Source organism: Ambystoma mexicanum, chromosome 9 (genome assembly GCF_040938575.1).
Source record: "Ambystoma mexicanum isolate Mex_15411 chromosome 9, UKY_AmexF1_1, whole genome shotgun sequence".
Taxonomy (NCBI): Eukaryota; Metazoa; Chordata; class Amphibia; order Caudata; family Ambystomatidae; genus Ambystoma; species Ambystoma mexicanum.
In genome coordinates this window covers 30,702,583-30,721,569 of record NC_090931.1, presented here as the reverse complement: position 1 = coordinate 30,721,569, position 18,987 = coordinate 30,702,583, and the positions used below count along the sequence as shown (strand labels likewise).

At 44.9% G+C, this 18,987-nt stretch overlaps 1 long non-coding RNA gene across 1 annotated transcript in view; it reads right to left on the bottom strand.

Moving 5' to 3' along the window:
- Positions 1 to 581: 581 nt before the first annotated feature.
- The window catches only part of LOC138487625 (uncharacterized), a 136,053-nt gene continuing 117,647 nt past the window's right edge, over positions 582 to 18,987 (bottom strand). The window contains exon 2 of the long non-coding RNA XR_011274517.1: positions 582 to 3,652. This is a non-coding gene — a long non-coding RNA (uncharacterized lncRNA). The remainder of the gene's footprint in view (positions 3,653 to 18,987) is intronic.

Below are 18,987 nucleotides of genomic sequence, written 5' to 3'. Positions count from 1 at the left end.
CTCTGTCCCCTCTTCCTTCCTATTCTCCCATCTCGCTCCCATATCACCTGATGAGGTTTCTAGACAAGTCCTCTCGATGAAAGTCTCATCCAAACAGGTGCTCCCCTGCTTCTCCAGAACTATCAAGGACAACATTGCCTCCCTTGCTCCAGCCTTGGCTGATTTCTGCAATCACTACTTTGCCAATGGATCCTTTCCCTCACGCATCAAGCACTCCCTTGTGCACCCTCTCCTCAAAAAGCCTTCGGCTGACTCTTCCTATCTGGCAAACTACCACCCTATCTCCATCACCCACTTCCTGGGCAAACTCTTGGAGAAGCTGTCCATCTCCCAGCTTATCCACCATACCGAATCTGTTGGTTGTCTCCATAACTACCAGTTGGGCTTCGGAGCTGCCAGAGGTATGGAAACTGCTCTTCTGAACACCCGTGAAGCCTTGCTCGCTATTCTCGATTCAAACTCTCCTTCCGTTCTCGTGCTTCTCGCTCTTTCCTCTGACTTTGATACGGTCAATTATTGAAAGATCAGCAAGGAATATCGAGGCTTAGTACCACCAAAGATGAAATTAGCCCGTCACGAAGTCAAAGTTGTAAGTCTAACTTTTATTCTGTACTGATACAAATATGAAAGCAGATAGCTATCTGGCTCTCAAGCGCCTTGCAGTGTGTACCAGCAGACACCGTGAGGGGAGAGAGTACTAGACATTACAAAACTCACAGTATTTATACTTTCCTCCCCAAGCCCGGTTACATTGTCCAGACCTTCTTCAAGTTACATAGTTGCTACAGTTCATGCCCAGTTCACATAACAAATACAACATTGTTGTTTCCAGGTTTAAGACACAATCCTTCACACATGAAATACAATGATGACAAACTTTGCTTTTCTTGGCCATGTAGACTCTTCCATGTACTTGAGCTTTAGGTTAAGTCTAGTTCCAAGAGATGAGCACAAAGGGTTTCTCACAAAGCACACAGCTTTAGTTTCTTTGCATTGCGTTCCATTGTTTGAATGAAAATGAGGCTTGTAGACACAGATAACACTTTGAATGGCAGTTCATCTTGATTACAAGTTCTCTTTGCACTGAACAAACAGTCTGCTCTCAGCAGCCTTAATGTTGACATAGGCTCAAAGTTCACTCTACTCACTGGCAGCTGAAAACACAGTTAACCATTTCAGGACAGAAAGCAGGGGTTAGAATCAAAAGGGCAGACATTTCGAAAATGGCGGCTTTAGTCAATTCTATTCCAGGAATTTTAGATGTGGTTTTCTATACAATGCGTATGTGCTTAGGCCAATGTTCATAACCAGATGGTAGTATGCGAATATGGTTTAACAAAGCCTCCTTTTGGCCTAAACCAAGAGCATCACTCAAACATTTGTAGTATTCAAAAACCATGCATCAATATCTGTACATCCTGAATCACATTCTTCAAAAACATCCATCGCCGTTAGCTCTTTTATGGTAATATCCTGCATTACTAAGGCATTAGTAGCTTTCTCAGGCACATATATCCTAGGTCCTAGTGTACCCATTGTTTGTGCACACCATCCTCCTATCATGGAACATATTGCAGGAAGACATTGTACACAACAACAACAGAACAGGAAAATACCAAGGATTATCATAAGGAATGCAAAGATTTTCCAACCCATGATCGCAACAAATCCCAGAGCCAAGTACTAAGAGTCCAGTTCCCCTCTGGGACATGTACTTCAGTACTCAAGATATGTAAACTTTGGATTGCCTTGAATATAGTAGGGGAGGAGTCGGGTGCAAAAACACAGCATGCGGATCCTACCATTTTGCATACCCCACCACGCTCAGCTAGAATGATGTCTAACACCACTCTATTTTGAAGGGCTACTAACCTAATTGTCTTTTGCTCTAGCGTCATGTTTTACAAAATATCAGTGGCCCTATTGATGGTCTTTTCCAGTACCATGGCTAGCCTTACGATATCCTTAGAATTCATTATTTGACCCAAAATGGCACAAAGGATTTTGCTATGTCACCCAAGACTTGTGATGGTGTATCACCATTCTCATCGCGCCTTGGAAGAGCTTTAGAGATTTCAAAGGTGGTAGCAACATATACTCCTGGCAATAATATACCTAAGCAACAAATACCCTGCCAATCTCTGGGTAACCAATGGTATGCCTCATTGCCACAAACAAAATACACAGGGTCTCCTACATACAAAGGTCTGTCCTCACTAGTTAGATTTGCAATACTAGTACAACCCTCAAATGTACCCATTGGCTGAGAACCTTCTCTTTGTATGAAGAAAGGAACACAATCGGGACTATGATTAATAGTATAAGAAGGAGGCATGGCATCCCGGTTGCCTACAGGAGCCATTTTGAAGGAGATCAATGATTGAAAAGGTCTAGAAAGTCTATCAGAAGGCCTAATAGAAGCAACATTGAGTTTGCTCCTAGTCGCAAAGAGGGAACAGCCGAAAGGTGTTAAGACTCGTTTTTCAAATTCATTTAGATTAGTTCTATCAAAATTCCCAGTAATACTATTGTTCCAAAGATCAAAGAATAGTTCTCTAAGTGAGGCATAGCAGGCAGTGGTTAAATGAAGAGGATGAATATACCACTGCAGTCCCTTTTCCCCATGTTGTGGCAGGTGTGAACACAATCAGCAATTTGTTTTATTCAGAATCGCATGGGCAGTGTCCATAACCATTAAGAGAATGTTATTATGGTAACCCTGTCTATGTTGGAAGTCGCGAGGAGGAAGAGTGTGCAGATGCGTGAAGGGTGGAGACACAGTGGGGATTTTTTCAGTGGGTAGCAGAATATCAAGTGGATGCACTCTGTCCAGATACCAAAACCCAAGTGTAAACACAATTATTAAGAAAGTTACTACTATGACCAGAAAACAGTAGGTCCTCAGGGGCCATGACCTTCAATGGGCAGATTCATCATTACACAAGTGACCAATATCTTTTTCAGCACAAACGAGTTTAGGAATAGGTATTGTTTTCTCAGAGTCCGTTTAGAAGCCTCTCTGTTTTTCTAACTCATCCGTCGGTGGCTTCCGGCCAAGTGGCTTTTGTCGGTCCCTTCCTCCTATTTGATGCATCAGAGGAATGACAGGGGACTGATTCAACGATGATCTTCTTGTAGTTACAGCTGATGCTGTACTGTAAGTCTAATTTCTTGGTCTCAGATCGTACCCGAAGACTCCAGGTACGATGTGATCTGCAAACAGAGTGTCGTCCTTCCCTGAAGGCAATGAGGACAATGGGGGAGCAGAAGCAAGATTGCTCGATGGTGAAAAAGAACTTGAAGAAGAAGAAACAATCTTCCTAGGCCCCACAGGCACAGGAAGGATTACTGGGACACCTTTGGTGTCGGTTAGAACAGGATTGTTGTGAGCATCAGGGTCACCTGTTCCCTTCTCCTCGCCTCCGTCATAGGCCAGAAGAAAAGGAATCTTCTTTTTATGTATCGCGTGGATCCAGTTCTTCTTGCCGGTCACTTGGATGGCAGTCTGTGTAGCCAGGATGATTTGATGTGATCCTCTCCAGCGTGGTGCGAGACAGGAAGCTCTTTCGAATGCTTTCACAAGCACCCAGTCACCATGTCGAACTCTATGACCTGGACCCTCATATTTCACTGGGAGGGCTTCTCACACCTGCTGATGAATCAAATACAAGTTCTGAGTTAACTGGTCGCAATAGTCAGAAAGAAGTACATTTTCAAGATCTTTCAGTAATTTGGGTTTTGGGATCTTCCACAAGTTGGCTGGTCTTCCCATTCTGATTTCATAGGGAGAGATCCTTCTCTTTGCAGTTGTCTGCATCGACAGTAGGGCTATTGGTAAGGTGTCTGGCCATTTCAAATGGCTATTTGCACAAATCTTGGTGATCTTATTTTTCAGTATGCCATTATGGCGTTCTACAAGTCGGGCACTCGTAGCATGCCTGGCCAAATAGAACCGTTTATCGATCTGTAATCCCGCGCATACTTGCAGGATGACAGCAGCGATAAAATGTGGGCCATTATCAGACCAAATGACCCTCAGCAAACCAAACCTCGGAAAATGTTCCTTAAGCATGTCTTTCGTCGTTGACATTGCTGTGGCATCTCTTAGAGGAAAAGCTTCGACCCATTTACTAAAGGCACAGATGACTACCAGAACATATTTACAATTCTGACAACGCTCCATTTCGATGAAGTCAAAATGTATGACTTGAAAAGGCAAGGAGAGGGGACCAAAACTACTCCTTGTTGTCGAAGTTCCTTTACCAATATTATGCTGTACGCATACCATGCAATTTTGGACAAGACGTTCAGCAGTTTTTGGAATATTTACATTAACCCAGACAGGTTCTAACGTTTTGCAAATCTTTTTGGCACATATGTGAGTTGGACCATGAGCCATTGTCACCATAGCAGTAACATAAGCATTGGGCAGCATCCATTTTAGTTTTTCAGTGTCTACCCAACAGCCCCCATCGTCTAAACTTACTGGACCCTCAGTCCACTGTTTAATTTCATCTGGAGTAGCATCAGCTTGAATTTCTTTTATGCAATCAATTCCTTCGTCTATCACACAAGGGTTAGTGACCCCTTTTGTAGGGTCCAACACATACATCTTTGAATGAAAATCAATGGCAGTTTGTTTGGCTATTCAGTCAGCACAAGCGTTTCCTTTTCCCACATCATCTGTTATTTTCTGGTGTCTGGCACCTAATTATTGCTAACTGTGTAGGAAGCAAAAGTGCTGAAAGTAGCTGAACAATCAAGGTGCCATGTTGTATTTTAGTTCCATGTGAGGTCAAGAAACCTCCCTCTGCCCATAGTCGACCAAAGTTGTGAACCACCCCAAAGGCATACTGGCTGTCCGTATATATGTTCACACTAAGCTCTTCAGAAAGTTCACAAGCTCTGGTCAACGCAATATCTCTGCGTCCTGCGCAGAAGTTTGCAGAATTATTTTGGTTTCCCCTATCATGCTTAAAGTGGTGATTGCATAAGCAGCAGTTGATGTACCATCTGGAAGTTTGAAGCAGGTTTGTTTAAGGGTGTTTCATTTAAATCAATTATGCCTTTAGTTTCTTGCTCTGTGGTATAGAGGCAGTCATGTCATGTCTTGTCACTGCAAGCTATTTCTTGCGGAAGAGGCAATAGTTCGAACAGATTTAATGAGCAACATCTCTTAATTTGAATATGGGGTGCAAATAGAATCAGCTTGTATCTTGTTAATCGTGCTGATGTGAGATGTTACATTTGCGTTCTGTTTAATAGAACGTCTACAGAGTGAGGTACCATCATAGTTAAGAGGTGACCTAGCACCATACCCTCACTCTGTTTTACAGATGCAGTGGCAGCAGCAACAGCTCTCAAACATCTCGGTAAAGCGCATTCAACAGGGTCAACCTTGGAGGAAAAATAACCGCACAGTCGATTCTTTCCCCCATGCTCCTGCGTTAACATAGCCAAAGCACATCCTTCAAATTCATGCACATACAACACAAAGGCCTTTTCATCATTTGGTGTGCCCAAAACTGGCACTAAACACAATGCAGCCTTGAGCAGATCAAAAGCTTTCTGGCAGTCCATGTTCCACGGTAAAGGAAAATAAATGCCCTTCTTTGTCAATGCCAACATTGGTTTTATCATTAATGAAAAGTTTGGGATCCACTGTCTACAGTATGAAGCCATACCTATCAAGGCTAGGACCTCTTTCTGTGTATTTGGGACAGACATGCTACAGATGCTTTGTATCCTTTCAGGTGTCAGTCTTCTTCCCTCCTTCGACAGGAGGTTGCCTAAATAGGTGACCTCCTGTTGACAATATAGAAAGTTTTCTAGTGAAGCCTTATGCCCATGTTCTGCTAGATGAGGAAGCAGCAACACGGTGCCCTCCTTGCGAGCAACTTCAGAATCAGTAGCTAAAAGTAAGTTGTGTAATCGAGGTGCACACCTCCTTTTCAGTTGTCTACATACTGTAACCATGTGCAAGTAGAAGGTAACTCAAGTGTCTCAAGCTGTTCCTTCAATGCTCTACTATAGAGGCTTGGACTCTCCGTGTACCCTTGTGGCACATGAGTAAATTTAACGAGCGTCCCCCTAGGGTGAACGCAAACACATATCTACTGTCAGCATGTGCAGGAATACTGAAGAAGGTGTTCTTTAAATCCACAACACTAAAATGAGTAGCTGAAGCTGGAATCATTGTCAATATTGTAGTCACATCAGGTACAATCAGAAACTGTGGGGCAACAACCTTGTTGATGGCGCGCAAGTCAATAATAAAATGAAAAGGAATCACATTATCCCCTTTTTCATACACAGGCAAAATCGGACTATTACACACACCCCCTGCAATATCCTCAATCACTCCAATGTGTACAAGATCAGAGACAATACTCTTCAAAGCCTGCGCACCTTCAACAGAAATCCTATATTGCGGAATACGTGGTAGTTTAACACCTGCTTTCAACACAATTTTAACTGGTCCAATTTGTAAAATGCCAACATCATTGTCTTTAACTGCCCATAAACATGTCAGAACTTTTTCTAATTCAGATGGTAAAGGTCTAGACAAAAACTGTGGAACAGAATTTTGTTGGGGCGAAATCGTTAAATGCGCTGCATCCGGAGAACAATAAATTACAGCATTCAATTCTTTCAACAAATTTAACCCCAACACATTTTTGCCACAATTACATTTTTGCCACAATTTGTCATCAAAAGAAATGGACATGAATCAGTAAATGGCCCCAGTGCAATCAGTACCGGCTGAGAGACTGGACTAACCACTGGCATACCAGAAAACCCTACAGAAATGTTGTTCAGCCCTGACAGTGGAATGTCCGGAACCCGTGAATGATCTATGGAACATTTCTGTGCTCCTGTATCTATCAAAAGTAGATGCTTCCTATTCCCCACCTTCATTTCTACGTAGGGCCCTTTCTGATAGACGGGAATAGGTACTGGTTCCAGACTCTGCTTCGGGCTGTCCTAACGGAAGAGTTTGTCATCAAATGCTAGATCCTCAGAAAAATATACAGTCGAAGGATTATCAATAATGTTCCCCCTATTGATACCATGTTGCTGAATATCCTATGAGGATGACTGTTGTTTCTCAGTGAACTGACTTCTACCAGGACCCCCTATCCCAGGACAGCCCCTGGATCGTCAACCCATGACACCATATGTTCTATTCGATCTTTGCTGCAGGACCGGGCATTGTGCTCACCAATGGCCTTCCTGTCTACAGCAGGCACATTGGTTCATGTGTACAGGACCCAGTTGCGCATTACTCTGTGGTGCAAATTGACCTCTAAACTATGTATTCCCACCTCTGGTTCCTCTTACTATTTGCTGCAACAATACTTTTGTCTTCAAGTCTCGCTTCTTCTTTTCTATCTTCTCTTTTTCAGCATTGACCCTATTCTCATATTACTGAGCCATGTGTAATACTTCAGACTGTGATTTCGCTTGCCAAGCGCTCTCGGAAGTCATAATTTGTGATTGGATTTAAGGCAACAAACCGCGCACAAAGTTGTCTAGAAACAGCCTTTTCCCTGACTCTGTGCTTAAGTCTTGACCACTGAAATCTGAAAACACTTGTTCAAATCGATTAAAAAATTCAGCAGCAGCTTCAGATTTCTCTTGGATGCAAGCTGTAAGTTTGTCCCAAAATATTCTTCTTTCTGGAGTTTTCTATTTAGTTACTATTCTGTCTGGCAGTGTCAATATCACCCATGGCGGTTTCTCACCAGCCTTCCTTTCTCCATCTATCCGTAGCAAGTTAACCCATGTATCAGCCATCCCTGCCTGATTATCTACAGTTCTAACCTGTTTCCATAAATCAGCAGGTAGAGTCACAAGTAACAACAAGTCTATATCACCCAGCATGAAAACTGATGAATGCCAGACAGATTCTATTTCTTTATAAAATCCTGTTGGATTCTTCCTAATATCTGGAATTGTTTGTCTAATGGTATTCGCCTCCTGTCTCGAAAATGGGACATGCACAAACTGTGAGACATATTGTGCTTCAATAGTAGTGGCTGCTGCGCCTTTGCGGCATTAGCTGGAATTTCTACTTTCGGAACAAATGTCGGGGGAACCTCCCTCATTGGCAATTGTAAGCAGGCAATTCTGAACATTTATTAAGCAACAAAGTTATATCTAGTGACAAAACAAAGTAGTCAAACCAGTTTCAGGTGAAAATGGTCTTTTATAAATGACCATCAAATCTGCGGGACAACAAACCTTTCTCTTCATAAACTCATCTTGTAGATACTCTACAATCACCTCAACACTTTCCGTTGCAATTCATGGAATTTTTGCATGGTTCAAAGTGACTTTGTACTGCTGAAAAGCGACTTTGCACTGCCGACACAAATCCAGACTAATGGTACTATGCAAAGGGTATTTATGCAGTGCAAAGTCAGTGCAAGTGGTTATTTTTGCAGTACAAAATGACTTTGCATTGACTTTGCACTGCAAACATAACCATTGACAGTTCCATGAATCAGGGATTGTGTCAGCAGCACAAAGCCACTTTTCAGCAGTGCAAAGTCATTTTGAACCATGCAAAAATTCCATGAAGCAGGCAATGATAAAGGGGATGAGGGATGCAAGCGAGAATGTGTCGGCTTGGAATGTATGAGTTCACTGGATGTTTCTCTCACCAGACGACAGACCACCGTTAGGCATTTACCATGATGTAAGGATGCTGTTCACTTGTGTACGAGCGCGATACAAATAAAATATATCATATCATGTTCTGGGTACAAGAGCTCTGTGCAACCTATTGGAGAGGAGGCGGAGGAGGGGGAGAAGGTACAACCTGCCGTTCATGAGCCATGGCCCTGATGGTCCTTAGGCATTATTATCTTGCCATGAAGGTCTTTCGTGTGATTCCCTTGAGCTGGTAGTTATTCAGTTATGTTGTTATTAATGCCTTGCAAATACTACAATGCTGTTCAGGAGCTATGTTGTAATTGCTTTGTGACTGCCATGCTAAACTGAATAAAAAGATGTAAACAAAAAAAGTGGGCTGAAGGGAAGCTGAGGGGCTAGGACGCTTTGTGTGAGATGGTGAAGGAGGGGATTTCCAGAGAGAGATTAACAGGGGTTATTGTCCAGAGTGGGGTCTCCAGGTCCTTTCAGGAGTGAAGGGTGCAGAGGCAAGTGAGGTTCTGGGATGTTTTGGGGGAACAGGGGATGGAGACGGCCTCCAGAAGTGGAGAAGCAGGGTTGAGTAGAAGAATCAGCAATTGGCGAGATGTTCTTTGAAGAGGAGGTTCTTCAGGTCCATCGTGGAGTGTGGGATGTAGGGGGGCAGCTTTATCCTCATTGGTCGCTTCTTGCAGAGGCAGGGTGGATATCAGGGAACGGGCTGGTTCCGGTGTGTTCCCTCTTGCAGTTCTTTGCTTCCGGCCTGGTGGTGTTGTGGCTTCTGGTGGCATGCCCCCCCAGGCGGCAGTGTTGTGGCTTCCGGTAGCATGCCGCCCCCCCCCAGGTGGCAGTGTTGTGGCTTCTGGTGGCATGCCGCAGCCCCCCCCCCCAGGTGGCAGTGTTGTGGGTTCCAGTGCCATGCTGCCTTCAACTCCAGGTGGCAGTGTTATGGCTTCTGGTGGCATGCTGTCCCCCACCCCCCAGGCAGTGGTGTTGTGGCTTCTGGTGGCATGCCGCCCCCCAGGTGGCGGTGTTGTGGCTTCTGGTGGCATGCCGGCCCCCAGGGAGGGTTTTCTAGGCCAGCTGAAGGGGTGTACATGGCGAATTCTACTGAATAATAAAGCATGCTCACACTTGCTGTTGTGATTGCACCATGTGTGATCAGTGTGTAGAGGTGCATTCACAGCAAACAACCTGTGCATGCGAATTTTGGGAGTCTTGTCTACCTTGTGTGCAGCTGTTTTACAACTTCGGCATGATTGTGAGTTTTTTCTGCTACAATTCTGTGTGAGAAAAATGCAAATAAATCAATACCTGTATTTGAGTGAAAATGTCTTCTAACCCCTCCTTTCCAGGGCACGTTCTGCATCAGATGCAGGCACACTGACTGGCTTCATTGATGGCACTCCATTTTTCTTCATGAACTTAAATTCACCAGATGACACCATGACAGGTGTCTTTCATGATATGACAGGGGCCTGTGAATTCATGACAGAGTTCTGTCATGACAGGGGTCTGTCGTGACATGAAAGGGGTTTGTCATGTCATCACAGGGGTATGTGGTATTGAGTCATTATCTTGACACACAAATCCTTACCGCAGTGATCAGGACATGCGGTGCACATGTTCATGTCATGGTACAGGCATAGTAAAGAATAACCCCAGAGCATCGTCCCATGCCCGCATTGCATGGACCCAATCTTAGACGAGGTAAAATGTGCCAGGTGTGCGATAAGCCAGCTCAGACCACGGCCTTATAACTGCCGATATTCGTGGCGTGCTGTTGTGCGCACACGTGTAATTTGTTGCGTGAGCAGTAGCGTGGCATTATTGTGAGCCCGTATCCCTTCGGGAACCTGATCTCCACAATGCCACAACCCTGTTCAACCACAGCGGTTCCATTATGACATATAATTGTTTGCGCTGGCCCCAACAGGTGAACTCATCACAGCCTTGACCCCCGCCTCCCCCCCCCCCCCCCCCCCGTCTGGGCTTGGGAAAGGCTGGCGCACTGTACAGCGGCTGCTTGGCCCCAACAGGTGAACTCATCACAGCCTTCAACCTCCTGGGCTTGGGAAAGGCTGGCGCACTGTACAGCGGCTGCTTGTCCCCAACAGGTGAACTCATCACAGCCTTGACCCCCCCTGGGCTTGGGAAAAGCTGGCGCACTGTACAGCGGCTGCTTGGCCCCAACAGGCGAACTCATCACAGCCTTGACCCCCCTGGGCTTGGGAAAGGCTGGCGCACTGTACATCCTGGCTCTTCAACACCTCAGAACCAAATTAAAAAAACTAAACAATCAAACAGGAAACACAAAGGACAGAGTGACAGAATATATTATAGCACAAACAACACCCAGGACACACTAAGGGAAACTCATACAAGAACAAGAGAGACAACGCTAGGTGGAATAGAACACAAGCGACAACCCCATGAGGACATAAAATAGCATATACATGCCCAACACTACCAACAACCTCTATCACTCAGAATAGACGTAGGACACAGCCGCAGCTCGCAAGAAAATCAATCCAAAACCAGGTTACACCAAAGACAAACAGGGATAAAAGGGCTGGTCGATTACAGAGATGGAAACATGAAAGTAGCTAACAGCATAATACCTGAGAGACGAGACAGCCTTGTCACGCTGAAACTTAATCACTGAAAGGAAACAACCTTCTCTAAATCACGAAGGAGGTGCAATAGGAATAAGCATCTCTCCTAACCAGAATACTAACCAACCCCAAAAACTACTAAAATCCTCTCCACTCCTCACACACCTCTTACGCTCTAACTGAACACAGCCACACATCTTAAAGCCGCAGCAACCTGCATGCACTTCACCACACCGCAACAACAACCACACCACGCAGACCCCAAAAGCACAGCACACGACCGACTCAGAAACGAAAACACACCAATATGCTCAGCAAACAGTGTTAACTGAACCAAAGCTGTCAACAGCACTTCACAGCTCCCTTGCGCTTCTCTAAACGTTTCCCTACTAACACGCCTAACCTACCACCCCCCTCACTGTTTCAGATTCGCCAGAGCAGCAGGGGACCACTCCGGTTTGTGATAGTGCCCTGTACAAATATACTTTAACATTAACATCGGCTGCTTGGCCCCAACAGGTGAACTCAACACAGCCTTGACCCCCTGGCTTTAGGAAAAGCTGGCGCTCTGTATATCGGCTGCATGGCTACGACATCACAGCCTTGACCCCCTGGGCTTGGGAAAAGCTAGCGCACTTTACAGCAGCTGCTTGGCACCAACAGGTGAACTCATCAAAGCCTTGACCCCCTGGGCTTGGGAAAATCTGGCGCTCTGTATATCGGCTGCATGGCCCCGACAGGTGAACTCATCACAGCCTTGACCCCCTGGGCTTGGGAAAAGCTGGCGCACTGTACATCGGCTGCTTGGCACCAACAGGTGAACTCATCACAGCCTTGACCCCCCTGGTCTAGCGAAAGGCTGGTGCACTGTACATCGGCTGCTTGTCCCCAACAGGTGAACTCATCACCGCCTTGACCCCCTGGGGCTTGGGAAAGGCTTGTGAAAACAAAAAGAAGATATCGAGGCTGAGTACCCCAAAAGGAAATACACCAAATGCGGGTTCAAAAAGATACACAGATCTTTATTCTACAACTGAACAGTTTCAAAGGACAAAGCAACAGATAGCTATAAGGCCCTCAGCACAACACAGCGAATACCAGCCCTGTTCGGTGTGTTCAGTGAGTGGGGCTGTACAGTAAAATAGTTGTGCCTTTTATACAGTGTATTATCTGATGTTCATGCCACTTGCACATTAATAAATCTCGGATCTAGGGTTTGTGCCGAGTTCGTTCCTAATTTATGCATCTATACATTTAGGGGTTATCCTAAATACATTCGCCAACAAGTTACAATAGCAACCGTGTGTCTTTGGATTTCACGTTGAGCCTTCGCACATATCTTTATACAATATAGTAAAACAAGTGTTCACATAAGATGCTCAAACAGTATTTTGCACAATATATGTTCATGGTTTAGCTTCGTTGGCACAGGTAATCCTCTATACATAGGTCAACGAAGGACAAGATTTCAGTGCATGACCCTAACATTTGGCCTGCAGGCAGTTTATACATTAACTTGTACTCAGAGGTCAAGACGGCCATGTTACATTCAAAACGACACTGTCCACCACCTTAGAACACAGGGTGACTTTAGAGAGAGAATCTAAAATGGCAGCTAATACTGATCTAAGGTCAGGACCTTGCAACGCAGATTTCTTCGCAGAGTGACAGGGCTTAGGCCAATATATACAATAAAGATGGCATGATATGATTTCCAGTTCGACCAACCCTCCTTTTGGCCTAAGCCAATCGCTAAACTACTTCTAGTCACTCTACGAATAACTCCACGTCTCAATGTCCATACACCCTGAATCACCATCTGAGATATCAATTGCCATTAGATCGGTGACTAGAATTTCCTTCAGCACATATTCATTAGAGTTCTTATCTGGGGCATATACCTTGTGTCCTAACGTACCCATTGCTTGTGCGCAACATCCTCCTAACATCGAACATATACCAGAAGACACTGTATACAGCAGCAAAGAAACAGCAGAATTCCTAAGACAATCAACAAGACCGAGAGTAGCTTCCAACCGCAAGATCGCAAGAAGTTCCAGAACCAGGCGCTAAAATCCCAGTTCCCTTCAGGAACATGCACTTCTGAACTTAAGACATGCACATTCTGTATTGCTTTGAAAATAGTTGGGGAGGAGTCTGGCACGAAGACACAGCAAGCAGGCCCCACTAATTTACATACCCCCCAAGTTCAGCCAGGATGACATCTAATGCCATCCGGTTCTGGAGTGCTACCAACCTTACTGCTTTGTGTTCTAACGTCATATTATAGAGTATATCAGTGGTCCGGTTGATGGTTCTCTCCAGCACTCTCGCTAGTCTCCTGATATCTTCAGAGTTCATTATTTGTCCGCAAAATGGCACAAAGGATTTCACTACATCGTCCAGAATTTGCGCTGAAGTGTCACCATCCTCGTCCCACCATGGACGAGCCTTTGAAACCTCTACAGTACTGGCCATGAATACCCCGGGTAACTGGATCCCTAAATAACAAGTCCCCTGCCAATCCCTGGGTAACCATAGAAATGCTACATTACCGCAAACAAAGTAGGCAGGTTCGCCTACATACAAAGGTCTGTCTTCCCCAGTCAAATTTGCAACGTTGGTGCAACCTTTAAAATCATCCATTGACTGAGTACCATTCCTCTGTATGCAGAAAGAAACTGAATCGGGGTTATGGTTAACAGTGTAGGAAGGAGGCGTGGCATTCCTATTGCCTATAGGAGCCATTTTGAAAGAGATCAAGGATTGAAATGGACGAGACAGTCTATCAGAAGGCCTAATGGAAGCAACATTAGGCTTACTCCTATTTGCGAAGAGCAAACATCCCAAGGGAGTCAGAACACACTTTTCAAACTGAATCAAATTAGTCCCATCAAAGTTCCCTGAGATGCTATCATTCCAGCGACCAAAGAATAGTGCTCTAAGAGAAGCATAACATGCAGTTGTCAATGGTAGAGGATGAATATACAAACCTAGCCCCTTATCCCTGTGTTGGGGTAAATGTGAGCAGACTCAACAGTTGGACTTATTAAAGATGGCATGTGTAGCATTCATGATGAGTAATAGTGTATTGTTATGATAGCTCTGTCTATGCTGAGAGTCCCTAGGAGATAGAGTGTGCAGATGCACGAAAGGAGTAGAAACAGTAGGTACATTTTCAGTCGGCAACAAATTCTCAAGCGGATGTACTTCTTCTAGATACCAGAAGCATAAAACAATGATTATTATAAAATCAATTAACATTATCACAAGGCAGCAGTACGTTTTCGGGGCCCACACAGTTAAATGTTCATTCCCGTAGCTGGTCACACAGTCTTTTTCCTTCTCCTTACGAGCGGAAGCGGTTGCAGGCATTGTAGACTTCAAACGAAAAAACACCAATGTTTTTAGCTGGCGACCTCCAGGCCGAGCGTCTTCCTAGTCCTTCCACAAACCCTAGCCAACAGAATCCCTTTTTCAAACAATTAATTGGGCCAGAAAGCAAGCCCTTGATGACGTTCTTCTTCTCAGAGCGCACAGCCGAACCGTGCCGTAAGTCTATTTCCTTGGACGCAGATTGTACCGTGCGACCCCTGGTACTAATTGATCCATGAACAACGTGTCGTCTCTTCCCATTGGAAGCGGCGAATGAACGGAAGTAAGGTTAGAGGCACAATTGGGGATCGCCTCTGGAAACAAAATGGTTGAAGAGTGTGGGGATGGAATGGCTGTTTCCCCAGACCTCACAGGATCAGGGAGAATCCCCGACACACTTTCGATACCAGTTACTGCTTCGAGATCGTTGGCTGCAGTACTGGTGAGGGGTTCTGCTTCTTCTGTATCGTATGGCACTGGGTGTGGAATTTTCTTGGTTTGTGTCGTGTGGATCCAATGTTTCCAGCCTGACACTCGCACCGCTGTCTGTGTGAACAGTAGGACCTGGAAGGGGCCCCGCCAACGAGGTGCAGGGCAAGATGATCGCTCGAAGGCCTTTACAAGAGCCACTCCCCAGGTCGTATGCTGTGACCGGGGCCCTCGTATCGTACAGGTAAAGCCTCTCGCACCTGGTGATAAATCAAATACACATTTTTAGTCAACTGCCTACAGTAATCTGAAAGAAGAACAATTTCAACATTTCTCAAGGAACGAAATTTTGGAATGTTCCAGATATTAGCAGGCCTCCCCATTACCACCTCAAAGGGAGAGAGCCCAGTCTTAGTTTGAGGGGTTGTATGCATCGGTAACAACACGATCGGTCAGGCGTCCACCCATTTTAGTTTGGTGCCGGCACATGTGTTAGCGAGCTTGTTTTTGATGATGCTGCTGTGTCTTTCCACTGGTTCGGCACTCTGAGCGTGTCTGGCCGAATGGAACCGTTTATCGATCTGTAATCCCGCGCATATCTGCAGAATTACAGCAGCGATAAAATGTGGACCATTGTCCGACCAGATGACCAGATGACTCTTTGCAGTAGTCATGGCTGTAGCGTCTTTAACAGGAAAAGCCTCAACCCATTTGCTAAAAGCACAGATGACAACTAACACGTACTTCAGGTTGTTACATCGTTCCATTTCAATAAAATCAAAGTGTATAACCTCGAAGGGGACCGAAGGTGGACCAAAACTTCCCCTAGGAGTTGATGTGCCCTTTCCCACATTATGCTGCAAACAGATAATACACCCTGAACAAAGCGTTCAGCTACTTTAGAGATTTTATCGTTTATCCATACTTTTTCCAACATCTTTGTGATCTTGCGGGCACATATATGTGTGGGACCATGAGTCATAACAACCATCATCATAGTGTATGAATCAGGAAGTAGCCATTTCCCTCCAACTCTGTCCACCCAACACCCATCATCATCGAGTTTCCCCAAGCCCTCAGCCCATTTCTTTGATTCTTCTAACGAGGCATCGGCTTGGATATCCCTTACGGAATCAACACCCTCATTCATTGTACAGGCCTTTGTGGCTTCCCTCTAAGTATACATGTCTGAAGAGAGATCAGTGGCAGTCTGTTTAGCTATCTGATCAGCGAAAGCGTTCCCTACATTATCTACAATCTTTTGATGCGCTGCACATTTTATGACAGCTAACTGAGTAGGGAGTGCAAGCGCTGAGAGTAGTCGTACTATCAGGGAGCCAGGCTGGATCTTTGTACCATGTGAAGTTAAGAACCCTCTCTCTGACCAAAGTTTCCCAAAGTTGTGAACAACCCCAAAGGCATACTGACTGTCAGTGTATATATTCACGGTAAGCCCTTCGGAAAGTTTGCAAGCTCGGGTCAATGCTATAATCTCTGCGGCCTGCGCAGAGTTATGGATGATTCTCTTGGTTTCCACGATTGTGCTCAATGTAGTGATTGCATAAGCAGCTGTGGATGTACCATCCGGAAGTTTGAAGCAGGAGCCATCGCAAAACAGCTCCCCTTGTGGACTGTCCAAAGGAGTATCTTTTAAATCAATTCTACCCTTTGTCTCTTGTTCGGTAGTGTAAAGGCAATTGTGTGACTCTTCATCACTGCAAGCAGTACCTTGCGGGAAAGGTAAGAGGTCAGCTGGATTAAGAACACAACACCTCTTAATTTGAATGTGTGGTGCAAACAAGATCAATTCATATCTCGTCAACCGTGCGGAAGTGAGGTGTTGCGTTTGAGTTCTGTTCAGTAGAACATCCACAGAGTGAGGTACCATCAGGGTTAAAGCATGGCCTAGGACCATTCCCTCACTCTGTATTACAGACGCAGCAGCGACAGCTCGCAAACATCTTGGCAAAGCGCATGCTACAGAATCAAGGGCGGAAGAAAAGTAACCGCATGGCCTATTCTTCCCTCCATGTTCCTGCGTTAATACAGCCAAAGCACATCCATCATATTCATGCACAAACAACACAAAGGCTTTTTCATAATTTGGTGTGCCCAAAACTGGTGCCGAGCACAATGCAGTCCTGAGCAAATCAAATGCATGCTTGTGCTCCATGTTCCACGGCAACGGCGAAGAAATGCCCTTCTTCGTCAGAGCCAACATCGGCTTAATCGTTAACGAAAAGATGGGGATCCACTGCCTACAGTAAGTAGCCATACCTATTAAGGCTCTAACTTCATTCTGCTTATTTGGGACAGACATGCCAGAAATTAGTTTTATCCGTTCAAGCGTCAATCTTCTTCCCTCCTTTGACAGGAGATAGCCTAAATAGGCGACCTCCTGACATCAATATTGACTTTTTTTAAGCAAAGCTTTGTGTCCATGTTTAGCCAGGTGAATAAGCAACAACACAGTGCCCTCCTTACAAGCGCTCTCTGAGTCAGCGGCTAACAACAAGTCATCAACATACTGGAGCAGTGTACAAGTAGAGGGCAACTCAAGGGTATCGAGCTGCTCTTTCAAAGCCCTGCTATAGATGCTAGGACTTTCTGTGTAACCTTGCGGTGCACGGGTAAATGTGAAGGAGCATCTCCCTAACGTGAACGTGAACAAGTATCTACTGTCCTTGTGTATAGGAATACTAAAGAAAGCATTCTTTAGATCCACAACACTAAAGTGAGTAGCTGAAGCCGGGATCATGGTCAATATCGTCGTCACATCAGGCACAATTGGAAATTGTGGAGCGATGATCTTATTGATGGCACGTAAATCAATTAAGAAACGAAAAGGAATTGCATTATCACCTTTTTTGTACACGGGCAAAATCGGACTATTGCATAAACTACCTGCAATTTCCTCAATCACCCCTCGATGCACAAAATCGGAGATAATGCATTTCAAAGCTTGCTCACCCTCGATTGAAATCTTATATTGTGGAATACGTGGCAACTTTACTCCATGTTTCAAGACAATTTTAACAGGCTCAATTTGCAAAACACTGACATCATTGTCGTCAATTGCCCACAAACACTCTGGAACATCACTAAATTCCGGCAGCAAAGGTCTAGTCAAGAATTGCGAGACAGAAAGGTGCTGTGGAGAAATCGTCAAGCACATTCCATCAGAGGAACAATGAATTACCGCATTTAATTCCTTCAACAGATTCATCCCCAGCAAATTCTCTCCACAATTCGAAGTCAAACGGAATGGCCAATGGTCCGTAAATGGACCCAAGGAAATAGGTACCTTCGAAGAAACCGGACAGACAACTGGTGTGCCAGAAAACCCTACAGAAACGTTAGTTTGCCCTGACAGTGGAATGTTTGGAACCCAAGAATGATCATTGGAGCATTTCTGTGCCCCTGTATCTATCACGAATAGATGTTTCCTATTTCCCACTATCATTTCAACGTAGGGACCTTTCAGATTACCGGGAATAGGCGTTGGTTCCAAACCCTACTTCGGGCAATCCTAACGAAACAGTCATTGAAAGGAAGTTCTTCAGGGAGGTAAGCGGCAGAAGGATGATCGAATATGTTTCTAGTATCCACACTTGGTGCCTGATTATCCTGTGAAAAAGGTTGCTGTGAATCTTGTGTAAACTTACCTCTACCAGGGCCCCTACACCCGGGCGACCTCTGGGTCATCTACCCATATTCCCAAATGTGTTATTTGACCTCTTGTCGAAGGACCGGGCATTGTGCAGGCCAATGACTCTCTTGCCTACAATAGGCACACTGGTTAATGTTTACAGGACCCAAAAGCACGTTTCCTTATGGAACAATCTGACCTCTAATTTGTGAATTACCCCCTCTAGGGCCTCTAACAATTTGCTGTAATAATACTTTTGTCTTC